Source organism: Carassius gibelio, chromosome B1 (genome assembly GCF_023724105.1).
Source record: "Carassius gibelio isolate Cgi1373 ecotype wild population from Czech Republic chromosome B1, carGib1.2-hapl.c, whole genome shotgun sequence".
Taxonomy (NCBI): Eukaryota; Metazoa; Chordata; class Actinopteri; order Cypriniformes; family Cyprinidae; genus Carassius; species Carassius gibelio.
In genome coordinates, this window is record NC_068396.1 from 14,466,865 (window position 1) to 14,487,214 (window position 20,350).

A 20,350-nucleotide genomic window follows, 5' to 3' on the forward strand; every position below is an offset into this window, starting at 1 on the left:
AATGATGACCCAAGTGGGACTCGAACCCACAATCCTCAGCTCCGAAGGCTGATGCCTTCTCCATTAGTCCACTGGGCCTGGTTCACTGGTAAATCAAGAGGCATTGACAGACAGTCATAAACAAACTAAAAGCAATATCATGAAATTGCCAGTTCTATTCTAAATCTTGTGTCTACAGTGAAGTTATCGTCCTTGAATTTCTTTCTTGCACTGCCAGCTTAAATGCAATGCTTGAAAGATGACCCAGGTGGGACTCGAACCCACAATCCTCAGCTCCGAAGGCTGATGCCTTATCCATTAGGCCACTGGGCCTCGTTCACTGGTGAACCCAGATGCATTGACACACAGTCATAAACAAACTAAAAGCGATATCATGACATTGCCAGTTCTATGCTAATTCTTATGTCTACAATGAAGATATCGTCCTTGAATTTCTGTCTTGCACTGCCAGCTTAAATGCAACTCTTGAAAGTTGACCCAGGTGGGATTCGAACCCAGAGTCATTGACAGACAGTCAGAAACAAACTAAACTGAAAGCAATATCATGAAATTGCCAGTTCTATGCTAATTCTTGGGGCTATAGTGTCATATTGAAGTTATCATCCTGAAATTTCTTGCATAGCCCACTGAAATGAAAGCCCTGAAAGACGACCCAGGTGGGACTTGAACCCACAATTCCCAGCTCCTGAGGCTGATGCCTTATCCATTAGGCCAACAGGCCACATCTGTTAGTGAACCCAGAGGCATTACAGAAAGTCTTATCCGAAGCTGATCTGAGTGAGATTTCAGAAAATTGCCTGTTCTATGATAATTCTCATGACTTGAACCCACAATCTTCAGCTCTGAAGGTTGATGCTTTATCCGTTTGGTCACTGGGTATTTTCCAACAAGCCCATACAGAGGCATTTACAGACCGTCTTATCCAAGCTGGTTATCGTCCTAGAATTTCTTCCTTGCACTGCCAACATAAACACCAACCTTGAAAGATGAACCCACAATCCTCAGCTCTGAAGACCGATGCATTAGGCCACTGGGCCTTGTTCACTGGTGAACCCAGAGGCATTGACAGACAGTCAGAAACAAACTAAACTGAAAGAGTTTTCATGAAATTGCTAGTTCTCATGTTCCGTTGGCAGTTCTATGCTAACTCTCATGTTCCTTTGTCACAGCTATTGTGTCTCCTTGCACTTATCATCCTGGTACCTGTTGTGCAGCCAACTTAAATCTAACCTCTCATTGACGACTCAGGTGGTAATTTAATTCACAACCCCCAGCTCCGAAGGTTGATGCCTTATTTATTAGACAACTGGACCTTTTCTCTGATTAAGCCTGAGGTATTCATTAACATTCTGATGCAAGCTAAATTGAAAGTTATTTCAAAAAATGCCTGTTCTGTGCTAATTCTTGTGTCTATAGTAAAAGTTCACCATTGAATTATTTTCTTGCAATGCCAGCTGAAATGCAACTCTTGAATGATGACCCAAGTGGGACTCGAACCCACAATCCTCAGCTCCGAAGGCTGATGCCTTATCCATTAGGCCACTGGGCCCTGTTCACTGGTGAACCCAGAGGCAGTGACACACAGTCATAAACAAACTAAAAGCGATATCATGACATTGGGATTCGAACCCAGAGTCATTGACAGACAGTCAGAAACAAACTAAACTGAAAGCAATATCATGAAATTGCCAGTTCTATGCTAATTCTTGGGGCTATAGTGTCATATTGAAGTTATCATCCTGAAATTTCTTGCATAGCCCACTGAAATGAAAGCCCTGAAAGACGACCCAGGTGGGACTTGAACCCACAATTCCCAGCTCCTGAGGCTGATGCCTTATCCATTAGGCCAACAGGCCACATCTGTTAGTGAACCCAGAGGCATTACAGAAAGTCTTATCCGAAGCTGATCTGAGTGAGATTTCAGAAAATTGCCTGTTCTATGATAATTCTCATGACTTGAACCCACAATCTTCAGCTCTGAAGGTTGATGCTTTATCCGTTTGGTCACTGGGTATTTTCCAACAAGCCCATACAGAGGCATTTACAGACCGTCTTATCCAAGCTGGTTATCGTCCTAGAATTTCTTCCTTGCACTGCCAACATAAACACCAACCTTGAAAGATGAACCCACAATCCTCAGCTCTGAAGACCGATGCATTAGGCCACTGGGCCTTGTTCACTGGTGAACCCAGAGGCATTGACAGACAGTCAGAAACAAACTAAACTGAAAGAGTTTTCATGAAATTGCTAGTTCTCATGTTCCGTTGGCAGTTCTATGCTAACTCTCATGTTCCTTTGTCACAGCTATTGTGTCTCCTTGCACTTATCATCCTGGTACCTGTTGCGCAGCCAACTTAAATCTAACCTCTCATTGACGACTCAGGTGGTAATTTAATTCACAACCCCCAGCTCCGAAGGTTGATGCCTTATTTATTAGACAACTGGACCTTTTCTCTGATTAAGCCTGAGGTATTCATTAACATTCTGATGCAAGCTAATTTGAAAGTTATTTCAAAAATGCCAGTTCTGTGCTAATTCTTGTGTCTATAGTAAAAGTTCACCATTGAATTTCTTTTTTGCAATGCCAGCTGAAATGAAACTCTTGAATGATGACCCAAGTGGGACTCGAACCCACAATCCTCAACTCCGAAGGCTGTTGCCTTCTCCATTAGGTCACTGGGCCTGGTTCACTGGTAAATCAAGAGGCATTGACAGACAGTCATAAACAAACTAAAAGCAATATCATGAAATTGCGAGTTCTATTCTAATTCTTGTGTCTACAGTGAAGTTATCGTCCTTGAATTTCTTTCTTTCACTGCCAGCTTAAATACAAAGCTTGAAAGATGACCCAGGTGGGACTCGAACCCACAATCCTCAGCTCCGAAGGCTGATGCCTTATCCATTAGGCCACTGGGCCCTGTTCACTGGTGAACCCAGAGGCAGTGACACACAGTCATAAACAAACTAAAAGCGATATCATGACATTGGGATTCGAACCCAGAGTCATTGACAGACAGTCAGAAACAAACTAAACTGAAAGCAATATCATGAAATTGCCAGTTCTATGCTAATTCTTGGGGCTATAGTGTCATATTGAAGTTATCATCCTGAAATTTCTTGCATAGCCCACTGAAATGAAAGCCCTGAAAGACGACCCAGGTGGGACTTGAACCCACAATTCCCAGCTCCTGAGGCTGATGCCTTATCCATTAGGCCAACAGGCCACATCTGTTAGTGAACCCAGAGGCATTACAGAAAGTCTTATCCGAAGCTGATCTGAGTGAGATTTCAGAAAATTGCCTGTTCTATGATAATTCTCATGACTTGAACCCACAATCTTCAGCTCTGAAGGTTGATGCTTTATCCGTTTGGTCACTGGGTATTTTCCAACAAGCCCATACAGAGGCATTTACAGACCGTCTTATCCAAGCTGGTTATCGTCCTAGAATTTCTTCCTTGCACTGCCAACATAAACACCAACCTTGAAAGATGAACCCACAATCCTCAGCTCTGAAGACCGATGCATTAGGCCACTGGGCCTTGTTCACTGGTGAACCCAGAGGCATTGACAGACAGTCAGAAACAAACTAAACTGAAAGAGTTTTCATGAAATTGCTAGTTCTCATGTTCCGTTGGCAGTTCTATGCTAACTCTCATGTTCCTTTGTCACAGCTATTGTGTCTCCTTGCACTTATCATCCTGGTACCTGTTGCGCAGCCAACTTAAATCTAACCTCTCATTGACGACTCAGGTGGTAATTTAATTCACAACCCCCAGCTCCGAAGGTTGATGCCTTATTTATTAGACAACTGGACCTTTTCTCTGATTAAGCCTGAGGTATTCATTAACATTCTGATGCAAGCTAAATTGAAAGTTATTTCAAAAATGCCAGTTCTGTGCTAATTCTTGTGTCTATAGTAAAAGTTCACCATTGAATTTCTTTTTTGCAATGCCAGCTGAAATGAAACTCTTGAATGATGACCCAAGTGGGACTCGAACCCACAATCCTCAACTCCGAAGGCTGTTGCCTTCTCCATTAGGTCACTGGGCCTGGTTCACTGGTAAATCAAGAGGCATTGACAGACAGTCATAAACAAACTAAAAGCAATATCATGAAATTGCGAGTTCTATTCTAATTCTTGTGTCTACAGTGAAGTTATCGTCCTTGAATTTCTTTCTTTCACTGCCAGCTTAAATACAAAGCTTGAAAGATGACCCAGGTGGGACTCGAACCCACAATCCTCAGCTCCGAAGGCTGATGCCTTATCCATTAGGCCACTGGGCCCTGTTCAATGGTGAACCCAGATGCATTGACACACAGTCACAAACAAACTAAAAGCGATATCATGACATTGCCAGTTCTATTCTAATTCTTGTGTCTACAGTGAAGTTATCGTCCTTGAATTTCTTTCTTGCACTGCCAACTTAAATGCAATGCTTGAAAGATGACCCAGGTGGGACTCGAACCCACAATCCTCAGCTCCGAAGGCTGATGCCTTATCCATTAGGCCACTGGGCCTCGTTCACTGGAGAACCCAGATGCATTGAGACACAGTCATAAACAAACTAAAAGCGATATCATGACATTGCCAGTTCTATGCTAATTCTTATGTCTACAATGAAGATATCGTCCTTGAATTTATGTCTTGCACTGCCAGCTTATATGCAACTCTTGAAAGATGACCCAGGTGGGATTCGAACCCAGAGTCATTGACAGACTGTCAGAAACAAACTAAACTGAAAGCAATATCATAAAATTTCCCGTTCTATGCTAATTCTTGGGGATATAGTGTCATATTGAAGTTATCATCCTGAAATTTCTTGCATAGCCCACTTAAATGAAAGCCCTCAAAGATGACCCAGGTGGGACTTGAACCCATGTTCCGTTGGCAGTTCTATGCTAACTCTCATGTTCCTTTGTCACAGCTATTGTGTCTCCTTGCACTTATCATCCTGGTACCTGTTGCGCAGCCAACTTAAATCTAACCTCTCATTGACGACTCAGGTGGTAATTTAATTCACAACCCCCAGCGCCGAAGGTTGATGCCTTATTTATTAGACAACTGGACCTTTTCTCTGATTAAGCCTGAGGTATTCATTAACATTCTGATGCAAGCTAAATTGAAAGTTATTTCAAAAAATGCCAGTTCTGTGCTAATTCTTGTGTCTATAGTAAAAGTTCACCATTGAATTACTTTCTTGCAATGCCAGCTGAAATGCAACTCTTGAATGATGACCCAAGTGGGACTCGAACCCACAATCCTCAGCTCCGAAGGCTGATGCCTTCTCCATTAGTCCACTGGGCCTGGTTCACTGGTAAATCAAGAGGCATTGACAGACAGTCATAAACAAACTAAAAGCAATATCATGAAATTGCCAGTTCTATTCTAATACTTGTGTCTACAGTGAAGTTATCGTCCTTGAATTTCTTTCTTGCACTGCCAGCTTAAATGCAATGCTTGAAAGATGACCCAGGTGGGACTCGAACCCACAATCCTCAGCTCCGAAGGCTGATGCCTTATCCATTAGGCCACTGGGCCTCTTTCACTGGTGAACCCAGATGCATTGACACACAGTCATAAACAAACTAAAAGCGATATCATGACATTGCCAGTTCTATGCTAATTCTTATGTCTACAATGAAGATATCGTCCTTGAATTTCTGTCTTGCACTGCCAGCTTAAATGCAACTCTTGAAAGATGAACCAGGTGGGATTCGAACCCAGAGTCATTGACAGACTGTCAGAAACAAACTAAACTGAAAGCAATATCATAAAATTTCCCATTCTATGCTAATTCTTGGGGCTATAGTGTCATATTGAAGTTATCATCCTGAAATTTCTTGCATAGCCCACTTAAATGAAAGCCCTCAAAGATGACCCAGGTTGGACTTGAACCCACAATTCCCAGCTCCGGAGGCTGATGCCTAATCCATTAGGCCACTGGGCCTCATTCACTGATGAATCAAGAGGCATTGACACACAGTCATAAACAAACTAAAAGCAATATCATGACATTGGGATTCGAACCCAGAGTCATTGACAGACAGTCAGAAACAAACTAAACTGAAAGCAATATCATGAAATTGCCAGTTCTATGCTAATTCTTGGGGTTATAGTGTCATATTGAAGTTATCATCCTGAAATTTCTTGCATAGCCCACTGAAATGAAAGCCCTGAAAGACGACCCAGGTGGGACTTGAACCCACAATTCCCAGCTCCTGAGGCTGATGCCTTATCCATTAGGCCAACAGGCCACATCTGTTAGTGAACCCAGAGGCATTACAGAAAGTCTTATCCGAAGCTGATCTGAGTGAGATTTCAGAAAATTGCCTGTTCTATGATAATTCTCATGACTTGAACCCACAATCTTCAGCTCTGAAGGTTGATGCTTTATCCGTTTGGTCACTGGGTATTTTCCAACAAGCCCACACAGAGGCATTTACAGACCGTCTTATCCAAGCTGGTTATCGTCCTAGAATTTCTTCCTTGCACTGCCAACATAAACACCAACCTTGAAAGATGAACCCACATTCCTCAGCTCTGAAGGCCGATGCATTAGGCCACTGGGCCTTGTTCACTGGTGAACCCAGAGGCATTGACAGACAGTCAGAAACAAACTAAACTGAAAGAGTTTTCATGAAATTGCTAGTTCTCATGTTCCGTTGGCAGTTCTATGCTAACTCTCATGTTCCTTTGTCACAGCTATTGTGTCTCCTTGCACTTATCATCCTGGTACCTGTTGCGCAGCCAACTTAAATCTAACCTCTCATTGACGACTCAGGTGGTAATTTAATTCACAACCCCCAGCTCCGAAGGTTGATGCCTTATTTATTAGACAACTGGACCTTTTCTCTGATTAAGCCTGAGGTATTCATTAACATTCTGATTTAAGCTAAATTGAAAGTTATTTCAAAAAATGCCAGTTCTGTGCTAATTCTTGTGTCTATAGTAAAAGTTCACCATTGTATTACTTTCTTGCAATGCCAGCTGAAATGCAACTCTTGAATGATGACCCAAGTGGGACTCGAACCCACAATCCTCAGCTCCGAAGGCTGATGCCTTCTCCATTAGTCCACTGGGCCTGGTTCACTGGTAAATCAAGAGGCATTGACAGACAGTCATAAACAAACTAAAAGCAATATCATGAAATTGCCAGTTCTATTCTAAATCTTGTGTCTACAGTGAAGTTATCGTCCTTGAATTTCTTTCTTGCACTGCCAGCTTAAATGCAATGCTTGAAAGATGACCCAGGTGGGACTCGAACCCACAATCCTCAGCTCCGAAGGCTGATGCCTTATCCATTAGGCCACTGGGCCTCGTTCACTGGTGAACCCAGATGCATTGACACACAGTCATAAACAAACTAAAAGCGATATCATGACATTGCCAGTTCTATGCTAATTCTTATGTCTACAATGAAGATATCGTCCTTGAATTTCTGTCTTGCACTGCCAGCTTAAATGCAACTCTTGAAAGTTGACCCAGGTGGGATTCGAACCCAGAGTCATTGACAGACAGTCAGAAACAAACTAAACTGAAAGCAATATCATGAAATTGCCAGTTCTATGCTAATTCTTGGGGCTATAGTGTCATATTGAAGTTATCATCCTGAAATTTCTTGCATAGCCCACTGAAATGAAAGCCCTGAAAGACGACCCAGGTGGGACTTGAACCCACAATTCCCAGCTCCTGAGGCTGATGCCTTATCCATTAGGCCAACAGGCCACATCTGTTAGTGAACCCAGAGGCATTACAGAAAGTCTTATCCGAAGCTGATCTGAGTGAGATTTCAGAAAATTGCCTGTTCTATGATAATTCTCATGACTTGAACCCACAATCTTCAGCTCTGAAGGTTGATGCTTTATCCGTTTGGTCACTGGGTATTTTCCAACAAGCCCATACAGAGGCATTTACAGACCGTCTTATCCAAGCTGGTTATCGTCCTAGAATTTCTTCCTTGCACTGCCAACATAAACACCAACCTTGAAAGATGAACCCACAATCCTCAGCTCTGAAGACCGATGCATTAGGCCACTGGGCCTTGTTCACTGGTGAACCCAGAGGCATTGACAGACAGTCAGAAACAAACTAAACTGAAAGAGTTTTCATGAAATTGCTAGTTCTCATGTTCCGTTGGCAGTTCTATGCTAACTCTCATGTTCCTTTGTCACAGCTATTGTGTCTCCTTGCACTTATCATCCTGGTACCTGTTGCGCAGCCAACTTAAATCTAACCTCTCATTGACGACTCAGGTGGTAATTTAATTCACAACCCCCAGCTCCGAAGGTTGATGCCTTATTTATTAGACAACTGGACCTTTTCTCTGATTAAGCCTGAGGTATTCATTAACATTCTGATGCAAGCTAAATTGAAAGTTATTTCAAAAAATGCCTGTTCTGTGCTAATTCTTGTGTCTATAGTAAAAGTTCACCATTGAATTATTTTCTTGCAATGCCAGCTGAAATGCAACTCTTGAATGATGACCCAAGTGGGACTCGAACCCACAATCCTCAGCTCCGAAGGCTGATGCCTTATCCATTAGGCCACTGGGCCCTGTTCAATGGTGAACCCAGAGGCAGTGACACACAGTCATAAACAAACTAAAAGCGATATCATGACATTGGGATTCGAACCCAGAGTCATTGACAGACAGTCAGAAACAAACTAAACTGAAAGCAATATCATGAAATTGCCAGTTCTATGCTAATTCTTGGGGCTATAGTGTCATATTGAAGTTATCATCCTGAAATTTCTTGCATAGCCCACTGAAATGAAAGCCCTGAAAGACGACCCAGGTGGGACTTGAACCCACAATTCCCAGCTCCTGAGGCTGATGCCTTATCCATTAGGCCAACAGGCCACATCTGTTAGTGAACCCAGAGGCATTACAGAAAGTCTTATCCGAAGCTGATCTGAGTGAGATTTCAGAAAATTGCCTGTTCTATGATAATTCTCATGACTTGAACCCACAATCTTCAGCTCTGAAGGTTGATGCTTTATCCGTTTGGTCACTGGGTATTTTCCAACAAGCCCATACAGAGGCATTTACAGACCGTCTTATCCAAGCTGGTTATCGTCCTAGAATTTCTTCCTTGCACTGCCAACATAAACACCAACCTTGAAAGATGAACCCACAATCCTCAGCTCTGAAGACCGATGCATTAGGCCACTGGGCCTTGTTCACTGGTGAACCCAGAGGCATTGACAGACAGTCAGAAACAAACTAAACTGAAAGAGTTTTCATGAAATTGCTAGTTCTCATGTTCCGTTGGCAGTTCTATGCTAACTCTCATGTTCCTTTGTCACAGCTATTGTGTCTCCTTGCACTTATCATCCTGGTACCTGTTGCGCAGCCAACTTAAATCTAACCTCTCATTGACGACTCAGGTGGTAATTTAATTCACAACCCCCAGCTCCGAAGGTTGATGCCTTATTTATTAGACAACTGGACCTTTTCTCTGATTAAGCCTGAGGTATTCATTAACATTCTGATGCAAGCTAAATTGAAAGTTATTTCAAAAATGCCAGTTCTGTGCTAATTCTTGTGTCTATAGTAAAAGTTCACCATTGAATTTCTTTTTTGCAATGCCAGCTGAAATGAAACTCTTGAATGATGACCCAAGTGGGACTCGAACCCACAATCCTCAACTCCGAAGGCTGTTGCCTTCTCCATTAGGTCACTGGGCCTGGTTCACTGGTAAATCAAGAGGCATTGACAGACAGTCATAAACAAACTAAAAGCAATATCATGAAATTGCGAGTTCTATTCTAATTCTTGTGTCTACAGTGAAGTTATCGTCCTTGAATTTCTTTCTTTCACTGCCAGCTTAAATACAAAGCTTGAAAGATGACCCAGGTGGGACTCGAACCCACAATCCTCAGCTCCGAAGGCTGATGCCTTATCCATTAGGCCACTGGGCCCTGTTCAATGGTGAACCCAGATGCATTGACACACAGTCACAAACAAACTAAAAGCGATATCATGACATTGCCAGTTCTATTCTAATTCTTGTGTCTACAGTGAAGTTATCGTCCTTGAATTTCTTTCTTGCACTGCCAACTTAAATGCAATGCTTGAAAGATGACCCAGGTGGGACTCGAACCCACAATCCTCAGCTCCGAAGGCTGATGCCTTATCCATTAGGCCACTGGGCCTCGTTCACTGGAGAACCCAGATGCATTGAGACACAGTCATAAACAAACTAAAAGCGATATCATGACATTGCCAGTTCTATGCTAATTCTTATGTCTACAATGAAGATATCGTCCTTGAATTTATGTCTTGCACTGCCAGCTTATATGCAACTCTTGAAAGATGACCCAGGTGGGATTCGAACCCAGAGTCATTGACAGACTGTCAGAAACAAACTAAACTGAAAGCAATATCATAAAATTTCCCGTTCTATGCTAATTCTTGGGGATATAGTGTCATATTGAAGTTATCATCCTGAAATTTCTTGCATAGCCCACTTAAATGAAAGCCCTCAAAGATGACCCAGGTGGGACTTGAACCCATGTTCCGTTGGCAGTTCTATGCTAACTCTCATGTTCCTTTGTCACAGCTATTGTGTCTCCTTGCACTTATCATCCTGGTACCTGTTGCGCAGCCAACTTAAATCTAACCTCTCATTGACGACTCAGGTGGTAATTTAATTCACAACCCCCAGCGCCGAAGGTTGATGCCTTATTTATTAGACAACTGGACCTTTTCTCTGATTAAGCCTGAGGTATTCATTAACATTCTGATGCAAGCTAAATTGAAAGTTATTTCAAAAAATGCCAGTTCTGTGCTAATTCTTGTGTCTATAGTAAAAGTTCACCATTGAATTACTTTCTTGCAATGCCAGCTGAAATGCAACTCTTGAATGATGACCCAAGTGGGACTCGAACCCACAATCCTCAGCTCCGAAGGCTGATGCCTTCTCCATTAGTCCACTGGGCCTGGTTCACTGGTAAATCAAGAGGCATTGACAGACAGTCATAAACAAACTAAAAGCAATATCATGAAATTGCCAGTTCTATTCTAATACTTGTGTCTACAGTGAAGTTATCGTCCTTGAATTTCTTTCTTGCACTGCCAGCTTAAATGCAATGCTTGAAAGATGACCCAGGTGGGACTCGAACCCACAATCCTCAGCTCCGAAGGCTGATGCCTTATCCATTAGGCCACTGGGCCTCTTTCACTGGTGAACCCAGATGCATTGACACACAGTCATAAACAAACTAAAAGCGATATCATGACATTGCCAGTTCTATGCTAATTCTTATGTCTACAATGAAGATATCGTCCTTGAATTTCTGTCTTGCACTGCCAGCTTAAATGCAACTCTTGAAAGATGAACCAGGTGGGATTCGAACCCAGAGTCATTGACAGACTGTCAGAAACAAACTAAACTGAAAGCAATATCATAAAATTTCCCATTCTATGCTAATTCTTGGGGCTATAGTGTCATATTGAAGTTATCATCCTGAAATTTCTTGCATAGCCCACTTAAATGAAAGCCCTCAAAGATGACCCAGGTTGGACTTGAACCCACAATTCCCAGCTCCGGAGGCTGATGCCTAATCCATTAGGCCACTGGGCCTCATTCACTGATGAATCAAGAGGCATTGACACACAGTCATAAACAAACTAAAAGCAATATCATGACATTGGGATTCGAACCCAGAGTCATTGACAGACAGTCAGAAACAAACTAAACTGAAAGCAATATCATGAAATTGCCAGTTCTATGCTAATTCTTGGGGTTATAGTGTCATATTGAAGTTATCATCCTGAAATTTCTTGCATAGCCCACTGAAATGAAAGCCCTGAAAGACGACCCAGGTGGGACTTGAACCCACAATTCCCAGCTCCTGAGGCTGATGCCTTATCCATTAGGCCAACAGGCCACATCTGTTAGTGAACCCAGAGGCATTACAGAAAGTCTTATCCGAAGCTGATCTGAGTGAGATTTCAGAAAATTGCCTGTTCTATGATAATTCTCATGACTTGAACCCACAATCTTCAGCTCTGAAGGTTGATGCTTTATCCGTTTGGTCACTGGGTATTTTCCAACAAGCCCACACAGAGGCATTTACAGACCGTCTTATCCAAGCTGGTTATCGTCCTAGAATTTCTTCCTTGCACTGCCAACATAAACACCAACCTTGAAAGATGAACCCACATTCCTCAGCTCTGAAGGCCGATGCATTAGGCCACTGGGCCTTGTTCACTGGTGAACCCAGAGGCATTGACAGACAGTCAGAAACAAACTAAACTGAAAGAGTTTTCATGAAATTGCTAGTTCTCATGTTCCGTTGGCAGTTCTATGCTAACTCTCATGTTCCTTTGTCACAGCTATTGTGTCTCCTTGCACTTATCATCCTGGTACCTGTTGCGCAGCCAACTTAAATCTAACCTCTCATTGACGACTCAGGTGGTAATTTAATTCACAACCCCCAGCTCCGAAGGTTGATGCCTTATTTATTAGACAACTGGACCTTTTCTCTGATTAAGCCTGAGGTATTCATTAACATTCTGATTTAAGCTAAATTGAAAGTTATTTCAAAAAATGCCAGTTCTGTGCTAATTCTTGTGTCTATAGTAAAAGTTCACCATTGTATTACTTTCTTGCAATGCCAGCTGAAATGCAACTCTTGAATGATGACCCAAGTGGGACTCGAACCCACAATCCTCAGCTCCGAAGGCTGATGCCTTCTCCATTAGTCCACTGGGCCTGGTTCACTGGTAAATCAAGAGGCATTGACAGACAGTCATAAACAAACTAAAAGCAATATCATGAAATTGCCAGTTCTATTCTAAATCTTGTGTCTACAGTGAAGTTATCGTCCTTGAATTTCTTTCTTGCACTGCCAGCTTAAATGCAATGCTTGAAAGATGACCCAGGTGGGACTCGAACCCACAATCCTCAGCTCCGAAGGCTGATGCCTTATCCATTAGGCCACTGGGCCTCGTTCACTGGTGAACCCAGATGCATTGACACACAGTCATAAACAAACTAAAAGCGATATCATGACATTGCCAGTTCTATGCTAATTCTTATGTCTACAATGAAGATATCGTCCTTGAATTTCTGTCTTGCACTGCCAGCTTAAATGCAACTCTTGAAAGTTGACCCAGGTGGGATTCGAACCCAGAGTCATTGACAGACAGTCAGAAACAAACTAAACTGAAAGCAATATCATGAAATTGCCAGTTCTATGCTAATTCTTGGGGCTATAGTGTCATATTGAAGTTATCATCCTGAAATTTCTTGCATAGCCCACTGAAATGAAAGCCCTGAAAGACGACCCAGGTGGGACTTGAACCCACAATTCCCAGCTCCTGAGGCTGATGCCTTATCCATTAGGCCAACAGGCCACATCTGTTAGTGAACCCAGAGGCATTACAGAAAGTCTTATCCGAAGCTGATCTGAGTGAGATTTCAGAAAATTGCCTGTTCTATGATAATTCTCATGACTTGAACCCACAATCTTCAGCTCTGAAGGTTGATGCTTTATCCGTTTGGTCACTGGGTATTTTCCAACAAGCCCATACAGAGGCATTTACAGACCGTCTTATCCAAGCTGGTTATCGTCCTAGAATTTCTTCCTTGCACTGCCAACATAAACACCAACCTTGAAAGATGAACCCACAATCCTCAGCTCTGAAGACCGATGCATTAGGCCACTGGGCCTTGTTCACTGGTGAACCCAGAGGCATTGACAGACAGTCAGAAACAAACTAAACTGAAAGAGTTTTCATGAAATTGCTAGTTCTCATGTTCCGTTGGCAGTTCTATGCTAACTCTCATGTTCCTTTGTCACAGCTATTGTGTCTCCTTGCACTTATCATCCTGGTACCTGTTGCGCAGCCAACTTAAATCTAACCTCTCATTGACGACTCAGGTGGTAATTTAATTCACAACCCCCAGCTCCGAAGGTTGATGCCTTATTTATTAGACAACTGGACCTTTTCTCTGATTAAGCCTGAGGTATTCATTAACATTCTGATGCAAGCTAAATTGAAAGTTATTTCAAAAAATGCCTGTTCTGTGCTAATTCTTGTGTCTATAGTAAAAGTTCACCATTGAATTATTTTCTTGCAATGCCAGCTGAAATGCAACTCTTGAATGATGACCCAAGTGGGACTCGAACCCACAATCCTCAGCTCCGAAGGCTGATGCCTTATCCATTAGGCCACTGGGCCCTGTTCACTGGTGAACCCAGAGGCAGTGACACACAGTCATAAACAAACTAAAAGCGATATCATGACATTGGGATTCGAACCCAGAGTCATTGACAGACAGTCAGAAACAAACTAAACTGAAAGCAATATCATGAAATTGCCAGTTCTATGCTAATTCTTGGGGCTATAGTGTCATATTGAAGTTATCATCCTGAAATTTCTTGCATAGCCCACTGAAATGAAAGCCCTGAAAGACGACCCAGGTGGGACTTGAACCCACAATTCCCAGCTCCTGAGGCTGATGCCTTATCCATTAGGCCAACAGGCCACATCTGTTAGTGAACCCAGAGGCATTACAGAAAGTCTTATCCGAAGCTGATCTGAGTGAGATTTCAGAAAATTGCCTGTTCTATGATAATTCTCATGACTTGAACCCACAATCTTCAGCTCTGAAGGTTGATGCTTTATCCGTTTGGTCACTGGGTATTTTCCAACAAGCCCATACAGAGGCATTTACAGACCGTCTTATCCAAGCTGGTTATCGTCCTAGAATTTCTTCCTTGCACTGCCAACATAAACACCAACCTTGAAAGATGAACCCACAATCCTCAGCTCTGAAGACCGATGCATTAGGCCACTGGGCCTTGTTCACTGGTGAACCCAGAGGCATTGACAGACAGTCAGAAACAAACTAAACTGAAAGAGTTTTCATGAAATTGCTAGTTCTCATGTTCCGTTGGCAGTTCTATGCTAACTCTCATGTTCCTTTGTCACAGCTATTGTGTCTCCTTGCACTTATCATCCTGGTACCTGTTGCGCAGCCAACTTAAATCTAACCTCTCATTGACGACTCAGGTGGTAATTTAATTCACAACCCCCAGCTCCGAAGGTTGATGCCTTATTTATTAGACAACTGGACCTTTTCTCTGATTAAGCCTGAGGTATTCATTAACATTCTGATGCAAGCTAAATTGAAAGTTATTTCAAAAATGCCAGTTCTGTGCTAATTCTTGTGTCTATAGTAAAAGTTCACCATTGAATTTCTTTTTTGCAATGCCAGCTGAAATGAAACTCTTGAATGATGACCCAAGTGGGACTCGAACCCACAATCCTCAACTCCGAAGGCTGTTGCCTTCTCCATTAGGTCACTGGGCCTGGTTCACTGGTAAATCAAGAGGCATTGACAGACAGTCATAAACAAACTAAAAGCAATATCATGAAATTGCGAGTTCTATTCTAATTCTTGTGTCTACAGTGAAGTTATCGTCCTTGAATTTCTTTCTTTCACTGCCAGCTTAAATACAAAGCTTGAAAGATGACCCAGGTGGGACTCGAACCCACAATCCTCATCTCCGAAGGCTGATGCCTTATCCATTAGGCCACTGGTCCCTGTTCACTGGTGAACCCAGATGCATTGACACACAGTCACAAACAAACTAAAAGCGATATCATGACATTGCCAGTTCTATTCTAATTCCTGTGTCTACAGTGAAGTTATCGTCCTTGAATTTCTTTCTTGCACTGCCAGCTTAAATGCAAAGCTTGAAAGATGACCCAGGTGGGACTCGAACCCACAATCCTCAGCTCCGAAGGCTGATGCCTTATCCATTAGGCCACTGGGCCCTGTTCAATGGTGAACCCAGATGCATTGACACACAGTCACAAACAAACTAAAAGCGATATCATGACATTGCCAGTTCTATTCTAATTCCTGTGTCTACAGTGAAGTTATCGTCCTTGAATTTCTTTCTTGCACTGCCAGCTTAAATGCAATGCTTGAAAGATGACCCAGGTGGGACTCGAACCCACAATCCTCAGCTCCGAAGGCTGATGCCTTATCCATTAGGCCACTGGGCCTCGTTCACTGGTGAACCCAGATGCATTGACACACAGTCATAAACAAACTAAAAGCGATATCATGACATTGCCAGTTCTATGCTAATTCTTATGTCTACAATGAAGATATCGTCCTTGAATTTCTGTCTTGCACTGCCAGCTTAAATGCAACTCTTGAAAGATGAACCAGGTTCGATTCGAACCCAGAGTCATTGACAGACTGTCAGAAACAAACTAAACTGAAAGCAATATCATAAAATTTCCCATTCTATGCTAATTCTTGGGGCTATAGTGTCATATTGAAGTTATCATCCTGAAATTTCTTGCATAGCCCACTTAAATGAAAGCCCTCAAAGATGACCCAGGTTGGACTTGAACCCACAATTCCCAGCTCCGGAGGCTGATGCCTAATCCATTAGGCCACTGGGCCTCATTCACTGATGAATCAAGAGGCATTGACACACAGTCATAAACAAACTAAAAGCAATATCATGAAATTGCCAGTTCTATTCTAATTCTTGTGTCTACAGTGAAGTTATCGTCTTTGAATTTCTTTCTTGCACTGCCAGCTTAAATGCAACGCTTGAAAGATGACCCAGGTGGGACTCGAACCCACAATCCTCAGCTCCGAAGGCTGATGCCTTATCCATTAGGCCACTGGGCCCTGTTCACTGGTGAACCCAGAGGCAGTGACACACAGTCATAAACAAACTAAAAGCGATATCATGACATTGGGATTCGAACCCAGAGTCATTGACAGACAGTCAGAAACAAACTAAACTGAAAGCAATATCATGAAATTGCCAGTTCTATGCTAATTCTTGGGGCTATAGTGTCATATTGAAGTTATCATCCTGAAATTTCTTGCATAGCCCACTGAAATGAAAGCCCTGAAAGACGACCCAGGTGGGACTTGAACCCACAATTCCCAGCTCCTGAGGCTGATGCCTTATCCATTAGGCCAACAGGCCACATCTGTTAGTGAACCCAGAGGCATTACAGAAAGTCTTATCCGAAGCTGATCTGAGTGAGATTTCAGAAAATTGCCTGTTCTATGATAATTCTCATGACTTGAACCCACAATCTTCAGCTCTGAAGGTTGATGCTTTATCCGTTTGGTCACTGGGTATTTTCCAACAAGCCCACACAGAGGCATTTACAGACCGTCTTATCCAAGCTGGTTATCGTCCTAGAATTTCTTCCTTGCACTGCCAACATAAACACCAACCTTGAAAGATGAACCCACATTCCTCAGCTCTGAAGGCCGATGCATTAGGCCACTGGGCCTTGTTCACTGGTGAACCCAGAGGCATTGACAGACAGTCAGAAACAAACTAAACTGAAAGAGTTTTCATGAAATTGCTAGTTCTCATGTTCCGTTGGCAGTTCTATGCTAACTCTCATGTTCCTTTGTCACAGCTATTGTGTCTCCTTGCACTTATCATCCTGGTACCTGTTGCGCAGCCAACTTAAATCTAACCTCTCATTGACGACTCAGGTGGTAATTTAATTCACAACCCCCAGCTCCGAAGGTTGATGCCTTATTTATTAGACAACTGGACCTTTTCTCTGATTAAGCCTGAGGTATTCATTAACATTCTGATGTAAGCTAAATTGAAAGTTATTTCAAAAAATGCCAGTTCTGTGCTAATTCTTGTGTCTATAGTAAAAGTTCACCATTGAATTACTTTCTTGCAATGCCTGCTGAAATGCAACTCTTGAATGATGACCCAAGTGGGACTCGAACCCACAATCCTCAGCTCCGAAGGCTGATGCCTTCTCCATTAGTCCACTGGGCCTGGTTCACTGGTAAATCAAGAGGCATTGACAGACAGGCATAAACAAACTAAAAGCAATATCATGAAATTGCCAGTTCTATTCTAATTCTTGTGTCTACAGTGAAGTTATCGTCCTTGAATTTCTTTCTTGCACTGCCAACTTAAATGCAATGCTTGAAAGATGACCCAGGTGGGACTCGAACCCACAATCCTCAGCTCCAAAGGCTGATGCCTTATCCATTAGGCCACTGGGCCTCGTTCACTGGAGAACCCAGATGCATTGACACACAGTCATAAACAAACTAAAAGCGATATCATGACATTGCCAGTTCTATGCTAATTCTTATGTCTACAATGAAGATATCGTCCTTGAATTTCTGTCTTGCACTGCCAGCTTAAATGCAACTCTTGAAAGATGACCCAGGTGGGATTCGAACCCAGAGTCATTGACAGACTGTCAGAAACAAACTAAACTGAAAGCAATATCATAAAATTTCCCGTTCTATGCTAATTCTTGGGGATATAGTGTCATATTGAAGTTATCATCCTGAAATTTCTTGCATAGCCCACTTAAATGAAAGCCCTCAAAGATGACCCAGGTGGGACTTGAACCCATGTTCCGTTGGCAGTTCTATGCTAACTCTCATGTTCCTTTGTCACAGCTATTGTGTCTCCTTGCACTTATCATCCTGGTACCTTTTTTTTTTTTTTTTTTTTTTATTAAGAAATTTCAATCAATAAAATACAATAGATTAAACACAATCAATAGAAAATACATAACATTGACTTTACACATCTCTACATTACACATCTTCCCTTTACATAGATAATTTAAAAAACTCTTCCATTTTCTGCCAACTTCCACATCTCTACATTACTCATCTTCCCTTTACATAGATACTTTAAAAAACTCTTCCACTTTCTGGCAAACTCCACATTAAATTCTTTAAAACACAACAGACTTTTGGGGTAAAAACATCATAAAAAGAGTCTAACATATTTACACCTTTAAAGTAAACATACAGTCTTTCAATATATAATTCTGTTTTTCTTTTAAGCACACTCCAAACGTCCAACACAATTTTTTCCTTTTTAGCCAAAGTTCTTCTGTCCCATATTGCACTTTTCATTAGCATTACACACAGATTAATGAAACTTTTGTTTTTACACTTTTTTTCCCAACCAAACATGACAACTCTGTTCCATTCCATTATATTTTCATCCCACTCCTCAGTCACATCTTTAATTAAACATTTACATTTCCTTAAAAAGTCCTCCAACTCTCTACAATGTAAAAACATATGTAAAATCCCCTCTTCCTCTTCCTGGCACACTTTACACAGAGCATTTTCTTCCATTCCTATTTTATTTAAAATTACATCAGTAAAAACCACTTTATGCCTTATAAAATACTCCAAACATTCCAATTTAGTTTCCACACATTTCCCCGTCATGTTTCTCCATATACACTCTTTTTTTAAATCTTTGAATTTCTGCACCCAGTATCCATTTACAATCGGCTCTTTAAAAACATCATCTCTAAAAGCACAATAAATCATTTTCACAGTACATTCCTTAAAATCATAAATTTTTTCCCCAAATTTCACATGAATACATTTCTCTTTTGGCTCTCCTTCCATACTTTCTATTCTTTTTATCCACTCTTTAGGTATTGCATTTTTAATGATTTCATATTTATTTTTTATTTCTTGTTCACTGTAATCCTCTTTTGCCTCCTCCATTGCATCTACAATAAATTGTGTCGGTAAAAACCCTTCTTTAAATTCATACAAAACATCTCTCACTCTTGTTATCCCCACATCCATCCATTTCTTTAAAAACAATTCTTTGTCTTGTTTTAAAATGTTTTTGTTTAAAAACAGAGGTTGATTTAAAATGTTTTCTCTCCCATGTGGATCATACACAACTTTGTCTAAAAATTTTCCCCATGCACTAAACATTTCCCTATAAAACTCTGGTAAGCACTCTGTCATCCAATTCTTTGTTTTCATCCATAAAATTCCATCCCCCATGTTAAAATCCCCACATTTGTTTAAAAAATATTCCATTGTCTTTTTCCATGCTGTTTTGTGACCATCATCTAGATATTTTTTTACTATTTTAATTCTTAAGCTATTTTTTCTCTGTTCGACATCAATTAATCCCATCCCTCCTTTCCCTGCTTCTCCTATTAATGTACTATATGCAATTCTTGACGGTTTACTATTCCATAAAAAATCTAAAAAACATTTTTTCAACCTTTTCTCCACCCACATTGGCATAGCAGTCACATATAAAACATACCACAACTTTGACACCATTAAAACATTTAAAATTAAAACCTTCCCTTTTACACTTAAAGTCCTCAATTTCCAAAAATTTAACCTTTTTTCAATTCCTCCTACTATTTCTTCCCACATTTTTTCTTTAACATTCCTTTCGTCTTTTCCCATTAGAACACCTAAAATCCTTATTTCTTTTGTTTCTTTAAAATGAAAATGATCCGTTAAAACATTTACTCCTCCAAATCTCACATACGTTGTTTTTTCTTCATTTAACTTGCC

The 20,350-nt window shown here is 41.4% G+C and overlaps 17 non-coding genes across 17 annotated transcripts; all 17 read right to left on the bottom strand.

Annotated features, from left to right (window-relative positions):
* Nucleotides 1–239: 239 nt before the first annotated feature.
* trnar-ucg (transfer RNA arginine (anticodon UCG)) lies at nt 240–312 on the bottom strand. Its single transcript has one exon. It is a non-coding gene; the product is annotated as a tRNA-Arg (tRNA).
* Nucleotides 313–1,476: 1,164 nt separating this feature from the next.
* On the bottom strand, nt 1,477–1,549 carry trnar-ucg (transfer RNA arginine (anticodon UCG)). Its single transcript has one exon. It is a non-coding gene; the product is annotated as a tRNA-Arg (tRNA).
* A 1,295-nt stretch (nt 1,550–2,844) lies between these two features.
* Nucleotides 2,845–2,917, bottom strand: trnar-ucg (transfer RNA arginine (anticodon UCG)). Its single transcript has one exon. It is a non-coding gene; the product is annotated as a tRNA-Arg (tRNA).
* A 1,295-nt stretch (nt 2,918–4,212) lies between these two features.
* Nucleotides 4,213–4,285, bottom strand: trnar-ucg (transfer RNA arginine (anticodon UCG)). The gene has a single exon. It is a non-coding gene; the product is annotated as a tRNA-Arg (tRNA).
* A 161-nt stretch (nt 4,286–4,446) lies between these two features.
* trnar-ucg (transfer RNA arginine (anticodon UCG)) lies at nt 4,447–4,519 on the bottom strand. The gene has a single exon. It is a non-coding gene; the product is annotated as a tRNA-Arg (tRNA).
* Nucleotides 4,520–5,467: 948 nt separating this feature from the next.
* On the bottom strand, nt 5,468–5,540 carry trnar-ucg (transfer RNA arginine (anticodon UCG)). The gene has a single exon. It is a non-coding gene; the product is annotated as a tRNA-Arg (tRNA).
* Nucleotides 5,541–7,245: 1,705 nt separating this feature from the next.
* Nucleotides 7,246–7,318, bottom strand: trnar-ucg (transfer RNA arginine (anticodon UCG)). Its single transcript has one exon. It is a non-coding gene; the product is annotated as a tRNA-Arg (tRNA).
* Nucleotides 7,319–8,482: 1,164 nt separating this feature from the next.
* Nucleotides 8,483–8,555, bottom strand: trnar-ucg (transfer RNA arginine (anticodon UCG)). The gene has a single exon. It is a non-coding gene; the product is annotated as a tRNA-Arg (tRNA).
* Nucleotides 8,556–9,850: 1,295 nt separating this feature from the next.
* trnar-ucg (transfer RNA arginine (anticodon UCG)) lies at nt 9,851–9,923 on the bottom strand. Its single transcript has one exon. It is a non-coding gene; the product is annotated as a tRNA-Arg (tRNA).
* Nucleotides 9,924–10,084: 161 nt separating this feature from the next.
* On the bottom strand, nt 10,085–10,157 carry trnar-ucg (transfer RNA arginine (anticodon UCG)). Its single transcript has one exon. It is a non-coding gene; the product is annotated as a tRNA-Arg (tRNA).
* Nucleotides 10,158–11,105: 948 nt separating this feature from the next.
* On the bottom strand, nt 11,106–11,178 carry trnar-ucg (transfer RNA arginine (anticodon UCG)). Its single transcript has one exon. It is a non-coding gene; the product is annotated as a tRNA-Arg (tRNA).
* A 1,705-nt stretch (nt 11,179–12,883) lies between these two features.
* Nucleotides 12,884–12,956, bottom strand: trnar-ucg (transfer RNA arginine (anticodon UCG)). The gene has a single exon. It is a non-coding gene; the product is annotated as a tRNA-Arg (tRNA).
* Nucleotides 12,957–14,120: 1,164 nt separating this feature from the next.
* trnar-ucg (transfer RNA arginine (anticodon UCG)) lies at nt 14,121–14,193 on the bottom strand. The gene has a single exon. It is a non-coding gene; the product is annotated as a tRNA-Arg (tRNA).
* Nucleotides 14,194–15,722: 1,529 nt separating this feature from the next.
* On the bottom strand, nt 15,723–15,795 carry trnar-ucg (transfer RNA arginine (anticodon UCG)). The gene has a single exon. It is a non-coding gene; the product is annotated as a tRNA-Arg (tRNA).
* A 161-nt stretch (nt 15,796–15,956) lies between these two features.
* Nucleotides 15,957–16,029, bottom strand: trnar-ucg (transfer RNA arginine (anticodon UCG)). Its single transcript has one exon. It is a non-coding gene; the product is annotated as a tRNA-Arg (tRNA).
* A 570-nt stretch (nt 16,030–16,599) lies between these two features.
* trnar-ucg (transfer RNA arginine (anticodon UCG)) lies at nt 16,600–16,672 on the bottom strand. Its single transcript has one exon. It is a non-coding gene; the product is annotated as a tRNA-Arg (tRNA).
* A 1,296-nt stretch (nt 16,673–17,968) lies between these two features.
* Nucleotides 17,969–18,041, bottom strand: trnaq-uug (transfer RNA glutamine (anticodon UUG)). Its single transcript has one exon. It is a non-coding gene; the product is annotated as a tRNA-Gln (tRNA).
* Between the last annotated feature and the right edge of the window lie 2,309 nt (nt 18,042–20,350).